Here is a 17625-nt window from a genome sequence, read left to right on the forward strand (position 1 = left end):
TTGATCCAGGGGTAATGTCGGCCTCTAGGTAGCACTTGCCGGTCGGCGAAGTACCGTACTCCCAGCGCGCATAGCTCTCCATTGAAAGCTTGCTCAGCTGCGACAGAATTTCTGCGTTAATTCTCCGGATCAGACAAATTTCTAGGACGGGGAACTGAAAATTTCCGAGTATTGTACCATCAGGCAGAAGTGATGGTTCACCGTTTGTTCTCCCGGGGGCACTGGTGAGCAGTGGTAGTCCTTCCACCATGCAAAGCTCTCGAAGATGAAGTGGATGTAGGGCGTGATTTCCTGTGCATCGATCCCAAGAAAAGTTAGATCATCGATGGATGAGAATGGATTTACGCAGGCGAATCAGTAGCGATGACCAGTAATAGTGAGTTTTCTTTTTACCTGGAAGAAGATTACGTCCGGCGAATGTTCCCGAACGAGGTCACCGATGACCTTCATCCTCTCGTAGACGACAACGTCCTCGCGGGACCAGACGTTGTAGGTCATGAACTTGATCTGCTTCTCACCGTCCTAAATTGCAAAAGCGCAGGTATGATCAAGAGGTTGACTATTGTGGAACAGCTAGAAAGGTGAAACAGATCTCAGTCGACCTAGTTAACATTTCAGCAACAAATGCCATAGTTTGAAAGTAAGATCAAACCAAGTACAGTCAGCAACAACAAATGTAGGATGAACGATCGTAGCACCAGATCGAGTACTACCATTTTTCCTTGGCGATACAGCTATTGTATTTGGCTTCTCTGCGCAGAGTTCTGATTCTTTGGAGTACTAGTATCTTATCGTATATATAGCCATGTGCTGGTTCAGGCTTAATGGCATCGTGAGAAACGAAGAGGCGTAGGCAGCATACACAAAAAAAGTCATGGAGACGGAACACGAAAGGATGCATTGACTGCCACCAACGATGGATGATTGAATTAATACACGCACTAGGGAATACTACCTGTCGTTTGAGCTTCAACAGGAGTAGTACAGTGCTATGATGCTGTCACGTACCCATGGAAAAATGAGAGATGGGTGACTAAACAACTTTGGAGGTGCACCATTCGTGCATGTCAACGTGTTGTAAATAAGTGTATTACACCACGCGTGTTATATATAACTAATTAAGCAGTATTTGTATCTATTTTGGGGTAGTTATATAAAAGAAAGGAGACCATTCTACGTACTCCCTCCATCTAGGTGTGTATGTCATCTTACGAAAACCAAATAATCCCAAAACACTAAAGCGCGGTGCATTAACTTCTACCTCGTTTCTTGTTTCTTGACATATCAACCAATAAGAGATGAGGGGTGTGCATGCTTTTAATGACTTGAGACTACCAAACACGACATGCAGTGGTTAGTTCATTGCATGCAATGCTATTAGTTAGCAAATACACATTAAGGTTTCTCGTTTTCTCCTTCTCCTTGGTCACAGTGCACAACCTAAGATGACTTACTCACCTAGACGGAGGGAGTATTACTTTTCGAAGATTGATAACGTTAGTTAGTTAGATCACTTTGTTAATGTAGACACCCCAGTGACCCCACTAAAGTGTTGTTCGTGGATTGAGGGCATCCTTCATTCAGGTTGAACTTCCATCCTCATGAGCAGACTGCTAGGTAATTAAATGGATTATTTGCAAGAAATAATATGGTTTAGATAGATCACATCTTGCCCTATTTATTTAGTGTCATCGACAACGTCCTCCGAATTAATCATAAAATCTTCTTCCTCTACTCTTCTAGGCCAACATATGTGGTCTTTCCTATCCGTCATTGTCCTTCCGTATCAATGACACATACTACAATGGTTTATGAAGCTACAACGGTGAGCATGGCCACGGTCCTTGGTCCAAGCTATGAACACACCCATCTCCAACTAGTTTGGGAGATGAGTGTGACTATAGTCAATGGGTTAAAAGAAGGACCATCGAGTAGATCACACACACGCAAACACATGTAGCCAAATCTCCATGGATAAAGGGGAATTCAAATGCCAGTATGACGCAAGTTATGAGAGTTGGTCATAAAATTAATAGATAAATAATCAATGAACTGACCAACCTTCTCTAGACTCAACATACCAATTCTTATAAAGGATGCACCACCTCTATAGTCTTCTACTTGTAGCCTCTTAGCCATGTTATCACGATATTATTTTTGTGCCAAACAAACAAGAAGACTCTCTCTCTCTCACACACACACACACACACAAACGCACACTCTCTCTCTCTCTCTCTCTCTCTCTCTCTCTCTTACACACACAGAGAGAAAGAGAGAGGGGGGGTACAGTTATGATGGGTTGGAGCGATGTAATCTGGTATGAATTGGAGGCATACGAAAACAAACCATCTGCAGATAATGGTCAGCCTGCAAAATTAGCTCAACATCATTGCTGTCGAGAGAACAAGATTCCACTCAACCATGGTCCAACAGAATCATAGCACTTTGCCATCTACTGGCTAGATTGGGAGTACAATTTGTGTGATACAAGTGTTGTACTAGGAGTAAAAAATAATACTAATCCGCATATTGTAGCAAATATTCATTACATAGTGTAAATGTGAAAAGTGTAGCTCTTATTCACCGCCTGGAATCAAATTTGGTTGTTTTATCATGCAAAGCATTATTTCGGTTGTATATAGGCTATTTGAGAAAAGGGTTTTCTCCTAAGTTGTTTAAGACTATTTGATCTACACACCGACCAAGATCTCAGTATTAAATTTGGGAATTTGAAGCTTCCCTTGCTTGTTGGTTTACACCTTGCACTTAATTAATCCTCATACTAGAAGATTGTTCTCACTCTGCTCCATATTTTCCCATTGGAGTTTCCAATAGATGATAGAGTGCACTCTATAAAAGTACCATTTTAAATTCATGGACACTTTTTTTAAAAAGTGACCATTTTCTCTATTCAATGAAAAATAAGGTTTTTCAATATTTTCGAAGTTCCAAGGTTTATTAAAATTTATGAACATTTTCTAAATTCTCAAAAAAAAAATCAACTCAAAAATATTTCAAAAATGATGAAGATTTTTAAATTTGTGAAAATTGAAATTTGCGAATATTTTTGTTCTGTGAACATTTTTATAACTCCACATTATTTTTAAAAATTCATAAAAAATTTCAACTAATGATAATTTTAAAAAACATAAGAAACATTTTAAAACTCATGAACACTTTGTAAAATTGTTGACTATTTTCTTGAGAAATTTTTAGATACATTAGATTTTCAATATGTTCATAAAACATTTTTTAATCTTTGAAAAAAGAAAAAATATTTCTCCAGAAAAAAGGCACGAAAACGAGACATAGTGTGCTTTTATGCATTCCATTGTTCGGTTAGAGCGCCTACCAAAGAAAACCGGCCAAAGCCATACATAGGCCAGGCCCACATGCAACTCATTAGCTCCCACCGAAGAAAGCCCGATATGGCAACCTTCATGTTGTGCGTCTTACCTCCTCTATTCTATGCATAGTGGAAAGAACAGGGAAACTCAAGAAACAGTAGCAAACAGAGTAGCAGTATCTGTTATTGCAAAAATATAGTAGCATTATCTGTTTAATCAAACATGTATGTCCAGTCTCGTAGGTCTAGACAGGAAGGTTTATACAAGGTTTGTGTTTGTTAGATGGGTGTGATTGTAGTCTCTGGGTTGAAAGAAAGGGACAATGGAGTAGATTACACATACGTATGTAGCCAAATCTCTTTGGATAAAGTGGACTTAAAACCCGCAGAAAAAAGAGAGGAATTAAAGCTTCGGTATGACGCAAATTTTGAGGGTTGGTCACAGAAAAAGATAAATAACCGATACACTCACCAACCTTCTCTACACTCAACATAACTATCCTTACAAAGGATGCTCTGCCTCTATAGTCTTTTACTGGTAGCCTCATAGCCATGCTATCATGATAATATTGAGTGCCGAACCAACAAGAATAAAGGCAGACAGAGTAAGGGAGAGAGGGAGGGGGGGGGAGTTATGACTGATAAGAGCTATGTAATCCATTATGAATGGGAGGCATACGGAAACAAATCATTTGCATAAACGTTAAACATGCAAAATCAACTCAACATCCCTACTTCTTGACACAACAAGATTCTACTAGGTCATGGTCCAACAGAATCATAGCCCTTTTGCCATGTGCTGAACAGCGCAGAAGTACGGTTTGTGTCGTACTGATAATAGCCCTTTTGACGTGTATATTCATTATGGTTTGTAAGTGTAGCACTTGTTCAACATATGAAATCCATGATGGTTATTTTATCATGTGAAACATTGTCTAGGCTTTATATCGCACTCTGGAATGCGTTTTTATACTATTTGGTCTATAAATTCTCTCAAATCTGAATGTTGAAATTTGAATTTTTAAGCTTTCCTTTTTGGCTTCCACATTATACCTAATTCATATTTATAGTGAAAGATTGCTCTCCTCTACTCGTGATTTCCCTCCTGCATGGGTTTACCATAAATGATAGATCACACTATATAAAGTGCCATTTTAAATTAGCGAATGTTTTCTATAATCTAGAAAATAAATTGAGAATATTTTAAAATTTGCGAACAATATTAAAATCCGTGAACATTTGTAAGAATTTGTGAAAAAATTCTTAGTTCTGGAAAAATATATTTGTGAAAATTTACAAATTCGCAATCATTAAAAACTCATGAAGATTTTTCACATTTCTGAACAGTTTCTAAATTCATTAATATTTCTAAATTTTCTTCAACGATGTTTTAATTGGCAAGAACTGAAATTCCTGTTAAAAAGGTACCAAATATTTTTAAATTGAAGAACATTTTGGAAAATCAAGGAAAACACTAAACTCATGAACTATCTGTAATATTGTATAATATATTTAAAATTCCTGAACAATTTTCAACTGCCTTGAATTTTCATTATATTCGCGAGATAGAAAAAAAATACAACCATCTCGAAATCCAGATATAGCGCACTTTATGCACTCCACTATTCCGTTACATCGCCTACCGAATAAAACCAACCAAAACAAGAGATGGGTCGAGCCCACGTACAACTAGTCAGCTCCTAACGAAGAAAATGGCAGGCGGCGCTTCGTACAACACGCTTTAGCTACTCTATATACCAGACCCAAATATCAAGGGGGTCTCGGTTTCAAGGTTATTGAGTTAGTTGACTTGGCAATCCTTGCGCGCCAAGCTTGGCGAATTTTGCAGGAACCAGGGTCCTTACCTTGAGTGCATGCATTCTGAGAGCTAGATATTTCCCTGACACTGATATTCTGCAGGCTGTTGTGGGAAACCGTCCATCCCAGATATGGAGGGCTATCATTGTGGGCATAGACATTTTGGTTCAGGGTTTGATCCGAAGGATTGGTGATGGAAAAAGCACCAAGATCTGGCGCCATAACTGGCTATCCAGAAATCAGTCAATGAGGCCAGTGGCATGTATTTCCGCAAACCCACCAAATTTAGTCTCGGAATTGTTATTCTCCAACTCTGCAACATGGAACAAGGACTTGATTGAGAGCACTTTTATTCATTTTGATGCTGAAGCTATTCTACCCATACCACCCTGGACTAAACAACTTGATGACTTTTGGTCTTGGAATCATGAGAAGAATGGAATTTTCAGTGTAAGATCATCCTACAGGATGCTGGTTGATACTCGGCGAGAGGCGTGGTTGGAAGGACGCTCTGGGCCCTCCAATATAGAAGCGGGAGAGAAATCTTGAACCACGATGTGGAAGATTCAGGTGCCATCAAAACTGAATAATTTTCTGTGGCGTTTGGCTCGGCAATCACTTCCGACGACCGATTTGGTCCATCACCGGAAGATGTCTCCTGTCAGTACCTGCGTACTTTTTGGGAGTGAGGATTCATGGTGGCACTCACTCATCGAGTGTAACATGTCCAGTTGTGTATGGGCATTGGCGGATTCTGGTTTGGTCGAAATCAGAAACACAACTTCGGGACCTAGCTAAAGCGAAATGATGGATCTTCACATTGATGGAATCACTGCCGCAAAAAGATTTCGTGACTGTTTTAGTCACAGTTTGGGCGATATGGTACGTGAGACATGAGGCCACTCATGAACATACTTTTCAAAGTCCTTTTGCAACGCATCAGTTCATCACACGGTATATAGCAAAACTTGAGGCCTCTCAAGTGAAGCAACACAAACGGCGCCCAGCAGCAGTTAAGCAACGTCGACGGGGCTGGATCCCTCCGCCGGCTGTCTTTGAAACGTTGAAGGTGGACGGGACAGTGGCAAGATCAGCGAATACTAGCGCGTATAGTGCGGTATGCAGAGATTCAAGCGGATTATATATGGGATCACCCGCCATTAAATGTTCTGATGTGCTTGAGCCGGCAAGTTTTGAGGCCTTAGCTTGCCGTGAGGCAATGGCCTTAGCAAAGGATTTGTGGCTTGGCAATATAGTAGTTGCATCTGATTGGAAGGATGTAATACAAGACATACAATATTTTTTTGGTGGCAAGCATGCTACTATTATCAGAGAGATCATTAAGACTACTACCGAGTTTCAATCCTGCTCTTTCATCTACGAAGAACGGGAGACCAAGGCTTGCTTGCTCCGCCTCCCTGCTCCTATCCGTGCCCCGGTAGAGGAAAATTTCTTCAACCGTTAGATGAGAAGGAACGTGCACGGAGCAAGGATGGGAGCAGGGAGGCGGAGTAGGCAAGCCTCGTCCAATATCGAGGCACACAGCCTTGCTAAATTCATTCTTAACCTTTCCATAGGCTGCATTTTGATTTTCGGTTTGCGTTTTTTTCGCCCCCAAACGAGATGGCCGAAATTCGGCTATTTTAAAAATCTCGGACGAAATTACAAAACCAAAATTTGAATTTTAAATAAAAATTGACAAAAATTGGCCGAAATTTGGCCGAAAAATTTGAAAACAAGCAGAGGAAAAGTATAGCAGTTGAACAACACCGAGGAGTACGTAAATAAATGTTTACCGAACTAGCTTTGGGGATTAAAGGATCTGCATCAGTCCAAGATCTCTTTCAGGTCCAAAAGAAAAGATTGAAACAAGGACAACGAGAGGTGCTGCAGAGTTGAGGAAGAATCCCCGATGGATTCAGCTGCAACCCGCAGCCAGCAGAGGTCAGCAAAAAGGAGTCTTGCCGTCAGGAAGGCGCGAACGGGGCAGGAGCGGGGAGGCAGTCGGCGACGAGTGGAAGATCTGGGCGGAGCGCCGCCGCCGCACACACGGGAGGAGCAGGGGGATCGTGAGTTGTTTAGGGTTCGGGTGTTCGGTTCACTACTGTTAAACTTAGGCAGACCAAGGGGAGGCCCCAGAAGTTGGATTGGGCCAAAAAACTGTTCAAACTGGGCCAAAAATTTTGGCTGGCACAGACATTTACCGGGCCCAGGCGAGATGGACGAAATTCGGCCGAAGATTGTTTTTTTCGGCCGAAAACCAAAACACAGTCCATAGGTAGACATTTGTGGCTCGGGCAGCCACCTGATATTCAATGTATCACTGTAAACTCGGTTATTAATCAATAAAGTGGTGTGTTTAGGTTCAAAAAAATAGCTACTCTGTTTTGTGTGTGCCTGTGTGGCGAGCAAAATAGGAGGATTCAAGAAACTGTAGCAAATTGAGTAGCAGTATCGCTTCAAATAGTATGTCCAGGCTTGTAGGTCTGGACAAAAAAGTTTGTACAAGCCTTGTGATTGCATGTGACGGGAAAGTTAGGAGCTGTTCAGGAAACCACCAGCTCTGCCAAATCCAAGGATCTGTGGAATACCTGTTTCCCCGCTCCATAAATTTGAACTGCAGCTCCGGGAGCAGAGTCACGGAGCGGGAGAGACTCCGAACAGGCCCTTAGTACAAGCTATCGAGGGTGCGCTGCTTGAGGGATGCCCAACAACCGTGCATGTGCCTCGGCCTAGTGTTGCACGCCGCTAGATCGTGCTCAGCCAGCTTCGACTTAGAGATCAGAATATCAGGCGTCGTTGTTGACCAGATTGAAGCTGTGCAAGTATCATCACAAGAATAAGATCGGTCGCAAGGAGGGAGAGGAAACTACCCATAATCATCCTTATAAGTTATATACTCTATGTGCGCCTGAGTGTACAGAGGGGAAATCGTGGGTCCTGCTGCTTGCAACAGAAAGCTAACGCGGATGCTCAACAATTGTAAGAACCTCATACAAGGTGGTCATAGGTAAAACATGATCTGCACTTGTCTCATGCTTTTTAAGTCTACTGCCAACATGTGTCCAATCATTACACCCCTTATTTGCCAAATGACCTTTTTAAATAATTTACAACCGAAGCAAAAAACTTTATCGAGTTCCTCGGAACAAACAAGCCAATCTCTATCGTAATGGTCCCCATTTGATAGAATTCTAGTGTAGAGTAATGCAGAAACCTTCTAGAATATTTATCCTTAGGACCTTTCATAATTGATTTGCCACTTTTAGGGCCCTTTTGTGATAAAATCCCAATCTCTATAGAATCAAGGGGATCCAAATTCTTTGGATCAAATATATCAAGCTTGAAAGAAATAACATCGGCAATAGGTGGAATATTCAAGTTAACATCAATCCTGATGTGATAAAAAAATTCTTCAATCTCAACATTATTTTATGTCTCTGCATGGATCATCTCTGCTACTAGGATCATTGTCGACATTATTATCATGTGCATTGCATTGATCAAGTGTCTGATTAACAGAGGACACTCATGGTTCTATTATAACAAACCTATTCATATCTCAATTATGAAATATCGAGGGGGTCTCGGTTTCAAGGATATTGAGTTAGTAAACTTGGCACTCCTTGCACGCCAAGCTTGGCGAATTTTGCAGGAACCAAGGTCCTTGAGTGCACGCATTCTGAAAGCTAGATACTTCCCTAACACTGATATTCTGCAGGTTGTTGTGGGAAACCGTCCAGGCCAGAAATGGAGGGCTATCATTGAGGGCAGAGACATTTTGGTTCAAGGTTTCATCCGAAGGATTGGAGATGAAAAAACACCAAGGTCTGGCGCCATAACAGGCTACCCAGAAATCAGTCAATGAGGCCAGTGCATGTATTTTGGCGAACCAACCAAATTTAGTCTCTGAATTATTATTGTCCAACTCTGCAGCATAGAACAAGGACTTGATCGAGAGCACTTTTATTCTTTTCAATGCTGAAGCTATTCTGTCCATATCACTCAGCATACAACCTTGCTAAATTCGCTCATAACGTTTGTGGCTCCGGCAGCCACCTGTCCATACCACTCAGCATACAGGCTCGGGCATTGCGTTGATCAAGTGTCAGATTACACGAGGACACTCGTGGTTCTTTTATACCAAACCTATCCATATCTCAATTATGAGATTGAGTTAAATCCACTATATGTATTTTTATGTTTCTTATGATTTTGGTAATCGGATTAATGTTTTGTAGATGAAAACATCACTTAATCTTTGTTTTTTAAAGTACAAGACGCCAAGTGTATAAAAGATGAAAAAAAAGAGCTACAATTTTTTGCCAAAACAAATAACTATTCGAAAGCGAAGCTCAAACTAGTTAAGATCGCACGGGGCGGCGGGTCTGACGAACGAGGGACGTGGTCGCCTAGGCATGCAAATGTATAACCTAAAGGTACACTCCGACCCTAACTAGTTCTACAAATGAGCTAAAATATCAAAAGGTTCTTTCTAGAATCATTCGTGCATTTATTTGAATTATCCAGGGTCCGACGTTACACTAGCACCCATCAATTTGCATCCCTATGGTCGCTGGTGGTCGTTATGCTCGACGCTTGAGAGATGGACGACGCAGGACGGTGGCTCTTCCTGTTCTTTCTGGTATGTCCGCAGTCTGGTCTACGAAGAAAAGAAACGAGCAGACGCTGGAGTCCGCAAGCGATCAGTCTCTTGCCTGACGGGCGGAGGATTTGAGGACCTAGCTGGCCCTTTAATTGACTATCCGACTACACAAAACTGGTCCAACTAAAAAATGTCTATACATATATATGGACTGTCTGCAAAAACTGGTGCTCCTTAAAATTGGAAGCCCTGTGCGAGGGGGACCTCCATGTCCGCGTGCGGGTCAGCAGATAGCTTCCTACCACGCATCCCCCAGGGCTAGCCTATGTCTTGCTCATAGCGAGACGTAGCTTAGCCTCGCCGGAAGGCGATGGCCAGATGGGCTGGCCTAGTCGCGTGGGAGGCCACAACCTCCTATCTCTTCTTATTTTTTTGCATGTTTTTATTTCTATAATGAAAAAACTGCACATCAAACTTTTTTTAAAAAGTTAATCAAGCATTTAAAAAATGTTAAATGTGTACATGAAAAAGGTAAACATGCATATAAAAATGTTTATCACGTAAAGAAAAAATGCACATTGTCCTCCAAAAAATATTTATCTTCATTAAGGAATGTTCACTATGTATTAAAAAATGTTCACCATTTTTTTAATCTTGTATTTGAATATCTTAATTTTGTATTAAAATGTATTAAATATACACCAAAAATGTACAATGCATATAAAAAAAGTAAACTTAAAAAGATGTTTTCAAAATAATTTTAATCAAGTATTTCAAAATGTTGAACGTGTATATAAAATGTGTTTCTGATGTATAAGAAAAATGTTAAATGTTTACTGCGAAAAGTTGACATGTGTTGAACAAAAAGGTAACCAATAAAAATTGACAAACAAACTAAGAAAACCGAAGAAAACCGATGCAAAATAATGGAAACAGAGAAAGTCGAGAAACAAACAAGGAAACCAAATAAAACAAAGAAAGAATGAAAGAAAAATGAAACAGTGAAAAAAGATAAGAAATGCAAAAAAAGAAACCAGTGAAAACCAAGAAAGAAACAACAAAAAAAGAAAAAAGAAAGAAAGAACAGAAAAACCAATGAAAAGGATGACAGAAACGAAGAAAACCGGGAAAAAACAAGGAAAAAATATCGCCGAACATAGAGCAATAAAAAAAAGAACAAACGGATCAACCCAACAGGAGGAGAAAAATGTTTCAGACAAGACAAAAGGACCACTCGCTACGAGCGAGATATAGGTTTTCTGCAACCCCACGCCTTTTGCTAGCGCTTTGTGCTGGCACATTGCGGGACAATCGCACCAGTTTTTTCCTTTCATTTTTTATTTATGTTTTTTTCCTTCATTAAAAAGATTTCGGATGCCAATTTTTTTCCAACTAATAACCATGAATTTGAAAATTGTTCTGGAATTCAAATAAGTTCACGGTTCAAAAAATGTTCATGAATTGCCAATATGTTCTCAAATTAGAAAAGTTCATGAATTTGAAAAGTTCGCCAATACAAAAACTGATTGTGAATTTGTAAAAATGTTCATGAATTCAAAAAACATTCACGAATTTAAAAAATCTTCATGAATTGCAACAAGATTGGAAAATTCAAAATATGTTCTTGAGTGTGAAAGATGTACATGAATTTGATCTTTTTGCAAATATAAAAGAAGTACATGCATTTGATAAATATGTTCATGAATTTTAAAATTGTTCATTAATTGGAAAAATTATTCAGGGGTTTGAAAAAAGTTAACAAATTTTTAAAAAGTGCACAAGTTTTTACATTGTTCATGAAATTAAAAAATGAAAGTAGGTAGTAAAGAAAAGAAAAGAACATAATATATAATAGAAAATATGAGAAAGAAGAAAAAAAAGGGAAAAAATGGAAAAAAAAACCAGTTCATGGATGAGCGCGTGGCTAACGAGGTAAGCATGGAGCTCACGGGAGGCGAGTGTTGCCCTTCATTGTACGGGTGGCCCCTTCCGCTGCTGCCTAGATTAGATAACCGACAAGCTTAGCACTGCAACAGTACAAGGACGAGGGCTCGGACAGGACCTGATCAAAAGAGGGTAAGTATGGAGAGAAATGGGGTGGGAGAGGGAAATCATGCGTTTTCAATAAGTTGGAAAAAATGGTCAACCATTTGTATTTTTTGGTCCAACAGCTCCGAGACATGTGTTTTCAATAGGTTGAAATAATAATTCAATTATACGATGCATATGAGCTCCCTTCTATTAGGCCGGTCATAGCGAGAGTAACATAGGTAGTAACATAACTCACCCCAAAGTAAGTTATTTTATGTGCCAAATAGTTAATAAGAAGAGACATGTTTGTGGTAACATAAATATGCTATCCTAACATGTCGCACCCCAAGACAAAAGTGTACATCTAAATAAATAAATAAAGGCTTGCATAATACTTGCATATGTTACTACACACTATAAAAGTAGTAATAATATAGACTAGTAACTTGCATGGATGAAGGCTTGCATAAATTAAGGCTTCTCACTACGACCAACCTTATTGGAGTGGCAAGCTTTCAAATAATGGATTACATCTTTGATATTTACTAACACGCATGAATTCCTTGGTATATACCAGCTTACATTTGTTTCGCAATACAAGAGGCACGCAAGAGTTCAACAAAAGTAAGTTGGGGCATAAATCAATGGGCAATCATTGTCGAGATCGACAAAGAAATCATGTTTTAAACATCGCAATTCAAACATTTTCCATGATAATTTATATTAGCATGAAGATTGTAAATTAGTCTGCAAGCACATCAATTTTTCTGGTGAAAAATAAACTGAGGCAGATTTGCTATACTCGGCAACCAAACTTGTCATCTTCGATGAAGACAACTTGCAATGAAAAATGATCATTTTGCCATGCCTACAAATCTAATGTTAGCTGGATATCCAAGTCCAACAAGAATGCATACATATGGTTTATTGGAATAATAACATTCAGATTGATGCCAATGTGCATATGCTGGCGACATCCAAGACAAGAAGCAAACAGTGTCATCAGGATATCCAGATCAGGAGGACATAACTGTCATTGCACACTGACTTAGGTTTATTTGGGGACGATTGTGAGGACCAACCCGCGGTGACAACTCGGCCTTAGCTCCACGTCTGAGAGGATGCCCGTCCTGTAGTTCGTATAACGAATACTACCAAAAGGTCCAATACCTCCAAAACCCTGACCCCAATCGATCAGCTGTATTGTCTTCAGCGTGTAGTCTTGCAGCTTGCACACAAATCGGTCTGACCGCTTCTTGGTCCATGGTTCATGGACTACGTGGCCATTGAACTCCCCGAGGTTTTCCACCCAGAAACTATCATAAGTCCAACCGCTGTACCTGTAACTCTCAGTTCGACGTGTCAGTTTTTCCCAGGCGTCGCACCAGCCAGTGGGGAGGGGGAATGGCAAGTCGGCGTCATCATCCCAGCTCATGTCGCCGCCGAGCACAACGTTGTCCGCGCTACTCAACGAGGAGACCGCGTGCTTTGCCTGCATGTAGCGCTCCCGGAGGTGCATCGACTCCGGGGGCACAGGGCATTCGAGCTGGGTCGTGGCGATGTGTATCGGCTTCGTTGAAGAAGCCGGTCCAGGGGTAATGTCGGCCTCCAGGTAGCACTTCCCCGTCGGCGAAGTGCCGAACTTCCAGCGCGCGTAGCCCTGCAGACGAAGCTTGCTCAGCTGCGACAAATGATAAGATGCTGCGTTAATTCACCAACCAATTTAAACAATTTCTAGAACTGCGAAGTAAACTGAGAGTACTACAATATATGGCAGAGTACGTAGTACCATCAAGCAGAAGTGGCGGTTCCCCGTTTGATCTTCTGGGGGCACCGGTGAGCAGTAGTAGGATTTCCACCATGCGAAGCTCTCGAAGATCGAGTGGATGTACGGCGTGACCTCCTGGTCATCGATCCGAGGAACAGTTAGACGATCGACGAGAAAAGATCCAAGGAGGCGAATGGATAGTACATGACCAGTAAGCATGAGTTTTTACCTGGAAGAAAATCACGTCCGGCGAATGTTCCCGAACGTGGTCGCCGATGGCCTTCATCCTCCTGTGGACGACAACGTCCTCGCGGCACCAGACGTTGTAAGTCATGAACTTGATCTGCCTCTTGCCGTCCTAATTAAATATAAAAAACGAACTAGGGAAGATTAGCAGCTCAGCATTTGTGGAAGACTAGCTAATCAACATTTCAGCAAAAATACCATAGTTTCTAAGTAAGACCAATCTAATCAACATAGTCCGTAGCATTTACAAGCAAGTAAAGTCGACAAGAACAAATGAGTGGTCGTATCAGATTATACCATTTTTCCTCGGTGATACTCCTATTCGGCTTCTCGTAGGATGCAGAGTTCTGGTTATCCCAACTGGCGACATTCAGAGACCATATATAGTGTCGTATATATGGTGGTCCTGGTTCAGGCTTAATGGCATCGTGGGAAACGAAGAGGCGTAGAGGCACACACAAAGAAGTCATAGAGACGAACACCAAAAGATACATTGACTGCCACCAACTGATCGATGATTGACGTCAAGAGACCAACGTACTAGTACCTGGCGTTTGAACTTCAATAGGAGTTGATATGGTAATAATGCTGTGATGCTGTCACGTACGCATGGAAACCGGAGTGGGTGACTACAATTCGGAGGTTCACATGGGTATGTCGACGTGTTGTAACCAGGTGTATTGGGGGCATAATAAACTACTCCTTTTCTGAATATAAAAAGGAAACATTTGCTTTAAACCGGCTGATGTTTGGCTTGCATCAACCGCGTCGCGAGTCGTCCGATCGAAGCCGATCGTGTCGCCCTTGTCTCACGTGCGTTCACCAGCTATCCCCACTAGAAGCATAATGTGTGGGACACGCTCACCGCTCTCCATCGCAGCCTTATCTTCTCCCTTCCTCGTCTTCTTCGTCGTTCCCCATCCTCTCTCTCATTTTTTCACAGGCTTGATAGGGGGAGAGAGGGGCTCGATCCAATGGCTGACCGTTGCTTCCAACAATGGGGGGCCATTGTGCATCCCGTCGGAAACACCAACCGTTGCCGCAAGCCCAAGCACGACGTCGGCCACCGATGTTGCAACCCTCTCCATGGCAGCAGCCGCCATGCTGCGACGGTGTTTCTGGAGGGTGTTTCAATGCTACGAGCTGGAGTTTCAACGCAACGGCGAAGCTGCAATGCAACATGCGTGTCGCTGCGACCCACGTGCATTGTTGTGACGGGCTGCAATACAGCCGCACGAGGCTGCAATGGAGCCGCCGTCAGCGCTACGATGAAGCTTTGTCGACGCATCGCCGGAGTCGATAGGCTGCAATGGAGCTCCTCCGGTGCTGCATTGGAGCCCCGTTGGTGCTGCATTGGAGCCCCGCTGGTACCGACCATGCTGCGTTGCAGCTTTGTCTCCGCCGCCGGAGGTTGCAATGGAGCTTCGCTGGGGGGTCGAGGTCCAGGTAATGTAGTCGCTCTTTTTTGCATCATCTTCACTGCTAGGTTGTGTTCGCTCTGATCGAACGGACTATCACTAGTAGAAAAAGGGCCTTTAGTCCCGGTTCATAAGGGCCTTTACTCCCGGTTCTGGAACCGGGACTAAAGGGTCGTTACTTAAGCCTCCCCCTTTAGTTCGAACCAGGACTAAAGGCCCTCCACATGGCCGCTGCCTGGAGGTCCACCTTTAGTCCCGGTTGGTAACACCAACCGGTACTAAAGGAAATTTTTTGATTTTTTTTGATTTTTTTTGAATTTTTTTTTTATTTTCAAATTTCTGAATTATTTTAACCTCTAATCTCTAATCACCCCTTATCACTGCTCAATTTAACCTCTAATCTCTAATCACCCCTCATCATTCCAAATCATCTAACTTCCCGGACGGTCACCCATCCTCTCACTACTCCAGCCTGAGCACGCTTTACTTCCGGGTTCTATTCTCCCTCGTTTCCAAGTCTGCACTTGTTGTTTTCCTGACAATAGTAAGATGTCAATCCTATTAACCCTTAGGAATTTAGCTTGAGCATGAAGTCACACATTTCACTGTTTGAGTTTGAAACTATTGTTCTAAAAAACAATAATTATTTAGTAACACTAATATTTCTTGAATAAGTACTTTGACCACAATTTGACCACAGTTTGACCAGATTTGACCAAAATTCAAAAAACAGAAATAATTATTTAGTAACACTAATATTTCTTGAATAATTAGTTTGACCAATGTTTGACCACAATTTGACCAGATTTGACCAAAATTCAAAAAAACTGAAATAATTATTTAGTAACACTAATATTCTTGAATAATTATTTAGTAACACTAATACTTCTTGAATAAGTAGTCTGACCATAGTTTGACCAGATTTAACAAAAATTAAAAAAAACAGAAATTTGAGCATAATTTTTTTCCTTTTAGAATTTGAGGATTCTAAAAATTTGCAAACAGGCCGTAGGCCGTCAAAATCGGATGCGGATTTTCGTGCTGAACATTTGATATATTATACGTTTTTTCTCACATCGTATGCAAAAGTTATAGCCGTTTTACATTTTCCCTACATTTTTTGCAAAACATGTCCAAATTTAAGTTTTTAAATTTTCCTAACTAGTACATGTAGTAACATAACTACATCTGGAAGGATTTTAATTTTTGAAGTTTTTATCATTTTCTTTTGCTTTTTACAAAATTGAAAAGGCGATCCACCGGGGGGGTGGTAGAGTTTGAAAATGGGACCTTTAGTACCGGTTCGTGCCATGAACCGGTACTAATGCCTCAAACCCCATTAGTACCGGTTGGTGGCTCGAACCGGGACTAAAGGTCTAACCTTTAGTACCGGTTGGTGCCACGAACCGGTACTAATGGGCATCGCACCCTTTAGTCCCGGTTCGTGGCACCAACCGGGACTAAAGGTCCCATTTGAACCGGGACTAATGCCTGTACGGTGCCCTAGCCGCTCGAACCGGGACTAATGCTCACATTAGTCCCGGTTCGTAATGCAAACGGGATTAATGCTCTTTTCTGGCCGAACCAAAGCCCTGTTTTCTACTAGTGTATGTGCGTCTAACCAGACGGCTGGGCAGGTTGATGATCTTTCCCTAAGATCAGCTGACTGATCCATAGCAGCCGCAATAAAAAACCTATATGTGTATATTGATTCTAGGGTACTTACAATATTCCAAATGGAAACTGCTACTATCTACAAACCTCTGTGGTTGGGGCCTAACAAAAGCCTACAAAAATACAGTGAATGAGGATATCTTTGGGTCTGAGGTTAGTATTCAGTTGTTGATTCCCATGTTTTTTAATGGTTCTTCTAGTAAGCCAATCGGCGACAACAAATGTAAAGGATTGTGGAGATCATTTTTCTTACACTGAAACCGTAGAACAATAGTTCTATGGTATATTTTTCATTAAAGTAAAATATGTACAAATAAAGAAAAGAAAAACAAGCAGATGGGAATCGGCAACTAACCAACTCAAGTTTTCTCTTGCATAATAACAAAGATAAAGAAATCAGCAATCAAATTTGGGAAGCAATCCACTGATTGAGAAAATGTAGGTTCTTTGCCTTAGTTCTATGCTTAACCAATGAAAGTCTTGATTGAGCATATGCTTTCAACACAAAATCCCTGGCACTTTCTTAAATTTTTTATATTTCTCCGCATCAAAATGTTCCAGCAACCCATGGTGATGATGTTCATGGCAATCTGCTTGGGAAAGATGGATGAACAACACTTCATGAAATAATGAAATTTCTCTGAGTCTGTTTGGAGAGATTGAAGCCCACCAATCTTGTGCAAATGAATAGTACCAAGGCAGATATTGTATACTTTCT

This window comes from Aegilops tauschii, chromosome 3, assembly GCF_002575655.3.
Source record: "Aegilops tauschii subsp. strangulata cultivar AL8/78 chromosome 3, Aet v6.0, whole genome shotgun sequence".
Classification (NCBI taxonomy): domain Eukaryota; kingdom Viridiplantae; phylum Streptophyta; class Magnoliopsida; order Poales; family Poaceae; genus Aegilops; species Aegilops tauschii.